This window comes from Maniola hyperantus, chromosome Z, assembly GCF_902806685.2.
Source record: "Maniola hyperantus chromosome Z, iAphHyp1.2, whole genome shotgun sequence".
NCBI classification, from domain to species: Eukaryota; Metazoa; Arthropoda; class Insecta; order Lepidoptera; family Nymphalidae; genus Maniola; species Maniola hyperantus.
This window is the reverse complement of record NC_048564.1, coordinates 17,147,423-17,152,999: the sequence shown is the minus strand read 5'-3', so window position 1 is coordinate 17,152,999 and position 5,577 is coordinate 17,147,423.

Here is a 5,577-nt window from a genome sequence, read left to right as displayed (position 1 = left end):
ACGCAGCCACGCAGCCACGCAGCCACGCAGCCACGCAGCCACGCAGCCACGCAGCCACGCAGCCACGCAGCCACGCAGCCACGCAGCCACGCAGCCACGCAGCCACGCAGCACACAGCGATAGTGATCTAATTCCGCCTAACTTTAACGCATACATTAAAATTTGTTTAGCCTGTCATTATTTTTACGCTGCCTCCATAATATTATTTAATATACATATTTTAGAGGTTGTTAACATTTATAACAACATACGCGTTGTATAATAATCGTAGTTAAGTGAGCTAAGTAGGTACCTATGCACCTAGCTCACTTAACTACGGTTGTTTATGGCGTTTCTACTTGAAATTCGATGTTGCTGATAATTTTGTTGTGCACGCTCTTTCGTAGAAACTGCATCTATATATGTACGATCATTTACTACTCACATTTAGCAAAATTAAATGATTTCATTTCATTTCATTTCATTTCATTTCATTTCAAAACTTCTTTTATCATCATCATCATTATCAACTGATAGACGTCCACAGGTGGACATAGCTTGTAGAGACTGCCACTCGCCACTGTCTTGTGCTGCCTGACTCCAGCGGCAGCGGCTCCCGCAGGCTCGTCTGAAGTCGTCTGTCAACATAGTGGGAAGGTCTTCCAATGTTTCATTTTCCGGTGCGAGGTCACCATTCTAGCCCCTTGGGACCCTAGCGTCTATCGGTTTTCCGAAATATGAACCCTGCCCATCGCCACATGAGCTTCGCAACCTGATCAGCTATGTTGCTTACTTTGGTTCTCTTCATTTCTGATTTGATCACGTAGAGAAACTCCAAGCATAGCTCTCTTTATCGCCCGCTGAGTGACTCAGAGCTTGCTTATGAGGCCCATAGTCCGCGACCATGTTTGGCATCCACATGTAGCTCAAGGTGCTAGAGCCTGGACCTATAATAACGACAAGTAGGCCTAATAAGACGTGGTTCGAGTTAGATCTCAAGTAGGTACGAGCTCACGATAACTCTCGAGATAAGGCAGAGATTAGTGAACAGGCGCGCGTCAAGAATAAAACGTTACAAGTTTCACCAAAAACCTGTTCCTTTAATCCGACTAAAGTCCTTAGAAATTTATCAAGCGAGATCCCAAATTGAACTTAAAGAGCCTGTTTAATTCATATACAGGGTGTAAGTAGAACGCCGGCAAAAACGAAGACAGGTGACAGTACGATTCATCATCATCATGATGATCGACCCATCGCCGGCTCACTACAGAGCACGGGTCTCCTGTCAGAGTGAGAAGGGTTATGGCCTTAGATTGGCAGACTTCACACACCTTCGAGAACATTATGGAGAAGAACATTATGGAAGTCGCGGGCATAAGCTAGTAATTCATCATCATCATCATTATCAACGGATAGATACTCACAGCTGGACATAGGTGTCTTGAAGGCACTTCTTGCACCACCTCAGCGGCGGCTCCCTCCGATTCGTTTGATGTCGTCTGCCCACCTAGTGGACTAGGTTTTCAACGTAACGCTTTCCGGTGAGGTCACCATTCCAGCACCTTGGACCTCAACGACTTTCGGTTTTTCGAACTATGTGCCCTGCCTATTGGTACTTCAGCTTCGCAATCCGCTGACCTATGTCGGTTACTCTAGTTCTTCTACGGATCTCCTCACTTCTGATTTGATCACGTAGAGAAACTCCAAGCATAGCTCTCATCGCCCGCTGAGTGCCTCTGAGCTTTCTTATAAGGCCCATAGTTAGTAACAACTAAATAGTTGCCTAAAGGAACCCTAAAAACGAAAATCTAAGTCGGCCAGCATTTCCGGGTCAGACGCGCCGCGCGGCGTCGGGCGTCGGGCGGTTGACTTCACTAATTTATTGTCCTCCGCGCTAATAAATTCAGAAGTGGGATTACTCCGGCGCAAACCAAAGCTTTATAATTTCCTATAAATCTCTGCTCTTTTGACTAACGCACAACACTAATTTAATACGAAGCCTATGCGAATGCTGTATCTATTGCTTTTTAGGGTTCGAATAATTAGAATTATTTAATACTAAAATTTCTGACTTGGCAAATAATTTTTATATGGAAATATTTGTCTTTAAGTACTACAGAGAACCTGCTAAATTTTGGTTTTCAACAGGACTTTAACGTTTGAAACACAGAATTTGAACGTTGCCAAGCGGTTTACTTCAAAGCCGCGCTGCCCGCCTCGGGTACTCGCCTTAACTACAGTAGGTACGCGGCAAAAAATTATGTCCTTTACAATGAAATTTCGGCTTTGTAGAGCGTTCTCTGTCACTCATACCCATATGACGATTTGTCGGTCTCAACGACAGAGACAATGCTCTACAAATCTGCTATCTCCTTCCAAAGGTCGATGTACATTATTTTCTGCATGTGCTGCATTTAATTTGTTTCGTAGTTTCGATATTGCAAAGTGTCGCTACTAGGTGGTATTAACAGTGGTTTCAGTAGGTGAAGGTAGATTCACTACTGAATGAAAATACATATTTCAAATTTCGCTCCGGACGTGATTCCGAGGGGGACGCAGGTTCGAATCCTACCTGTGGCCCTACCGCGGTTGTTTGACAGCTACAATGTCACGATCGCAATCATCTCTGATTGGTTAATGCTCGCTCACTATTGGCCACAATGCATTGTCGCAACAAGAATCGCACAAATTTAGCCAATCAGAACAATTGAGATTGTAATTATGATTGATGCAGGTTTTAGACAATCGCCCTGCTGATGTGTACTAAAAAAAATTAAAATATGTAGACAAGTATTTGATTTCGTACCGTTTACCATAATTACGCAGCACTAAGTGAGTTCACAAATTCGGGATGCCAGTTTAAGTATCAATAAAGCTATTGGACTTCCGCCGCGGCCTGCTGCCTATAACTGTAAACTAGAGGTCATTTTATTTTGGGGTTTCTTAAAGAGCAATGTTGTGTTCGGGAACGGACGCCGGACGCCGGACGGTGCGGTGTTAAACGAAACCGCTTTTCACTCAACTTAAAATAATTAACATTTAAGTCGATTTGTCTGTCGGTATACGTAGCACCTTAGAAAATAAATAGAACGTAGTAGGACCGCCTTTGGCTGTTTATAGGCATAGATTGGTTTTTATTTTTAGGGTTCCGTACCTCAAGAGGAACCCTTATAGAATCACTTGGTTGTCTGTCTGACTATCGTATCTATCAAGAAGTCTATAGAGTACGTCCCGTTGACCTAGAATCATGAAATTTGGTAGGTAGGTAGGTCTTATAGCACACGTATGGGGAAAATCCGAAACCGGGAATTTGTGGTTACATCACAAAACTACTACTACTACTACTACTACACATAGGTAAAGCCCTAATAGTACCCTGTAGGTTTTCTTGACAGACACGACAAACAGACGGACAGACAGACAGACAATAAAGTGATCCTATAAGGTTTCTTTGTTTCCTTTTGAGGTACGGAACCCTAAAAATGACTCCTCACGCGCCATTTTAACTTTACGTGTCAAATGTACGATTTTAGTCTTTATTTTAAAGGCGAACCGTACTTTTGACATGACCCATAGAGTTAAAATGGCGCGTGAGGAGTCATTTTTTACGGGCTAACTTTGATACCTCAGTTGTATTGTATCGTATCTGTCACGGTGTAGGCTTCAGCACAAGATGGCTGCGCGAACCCGCGCGTTAACTAATCAAGTAATCACACGACATAATTCCCAGCTTAGCTCGTCTCCTTTTAATCGTATCCGAAATCCACTCAGACACGCATATCAATTTGCTGTCAAACAATATAGATGAAGAGCCGACAGCAAAATGGCATCCATCTTCAGAGATTATGCTTTTTGATGATCAACCCATCGCCGGCTCACTACAGAGCACGGGTCTCCTCTCAGAGTGAGAAGGGTTTTGGCCATGTTCTACCACGCTAGCCATGTGCAGATCGGTAGACTAAACACACCTTTGAGAACATTATGGAGAACTCTCAGGCATGTAGGTTTCTTCACGACTTACGTTTTGACTTTACTGTGCGTAAACTCAGAGTACGGATGGAAAACGGAAAAAAATGGTTGGACATCTTCATCTAGCGCTGGACCATTTTACAGATAGTATGTGAAAAATCACGAGAAAAGCCATACTTAATTACAAATACTGGGTACTCCTGTGGAAAATCACGAAACAAAATCTCACAAAGTTTGAAAATTTATTATATTTAATTCATCATCATCATCATTTCATTTCCTGTTTTCCAAGAAAATTTGGCGCTTGCCTTACATGTATTTCAACATGTTATGTATTCGCCGCGAGTTTGGCCGCGGGCTCCCGGCCTACGAACACCAACATAAGGCGGTATATAGGTGACAAGACGCTAATTAGCAGAAGACGCATGGCCGCGGATCTTAATTGACGTACACGCAAACGCAATCAATACGACGCGCTGGCGGATGTCGCGGCGGAACCTGACACGGCCTATTGCTTCTGCAAACACACTTACTCAATTGCAGTTTTAGGGTTCCTTACCTCGCATACCGGGAAGTGAGGAGGAAGAAGATGTATTGTGATGAGCGCGGATAGTGAAGAGGGACCTGGAGAGGAAGTGGATAACAGAACACATCACGACCGGCGAAGGCAAACGCTTGATCACAATCACACCTGATGGAAAGTCATGATGAGGTCTAAGATGGGACGCGTTTTCTGTATCCGTGATATCTGCCTCAGAAAGGGAAGAGTGCTAAGGAAGCAGATAGGAAATAATTTGCAGGGAGTCAATAGGAGCCCTCCCGCATTTCAGCCCATGTAACTGCGAGGTTGGTGGGGCCATGGGAGGTGGTGCCGTACCTCAAAACGTTCGTCAACTTATATAGGACGTGTGGCCTATATAAGGAGACGAACGTGTAGCCTAATTAGTCGCATAATAATCGATTGAAATTGTTAGACAATGTTAGAATCGGCAACTAGATGGGTGACCAAACTTGAGATCCGAATTTGGCCTTTTCGTCCCATTCCGTGGCTCAGAGAGTACTTCAAGTTGTCGGTCTTGGATATAATTACTAACATTTGATAACAATTGTAAAACCTAAGGGTACAAATCTCGTTCTCTTAATCGAGTTGTATGCCGAAGGATCTGGGAACCACATTATCATCCTATGAAAACTCAACCATTACGTGATTAACGGAAAGTGGTCATGTGGATCAGGATAATGACGCAGAAAATCACAAAAGAAAAAAGAAATTCTTATAGGATCACTTTGTTGTCCGTCTGTCTGTCAACATCCTTATTCCCAATAACGCGTGAAAGTCAAGATCAAATTGAAATTATTATCAAAATATACTTAATCCGAAAAACTTGAATTAGATTTTAAACGTATCTTTCCAAGGTACGGAATTCTTGGGGCACGAATCCGAGTCACACTTGGCCAGTTTTTTTCAAATACTACATGTACCTAGCACTTAACATAAAGCCTCATTAGGTGGCAACTCATTAGCCTAACACTCATTAGTCATAATACTAGTAGGCACATTATGAAAAATCCGAAGAGAGTGAGTGAAATTTTGATTCCTATAGCTCAAGGGGTAAGTATGGATTGAAT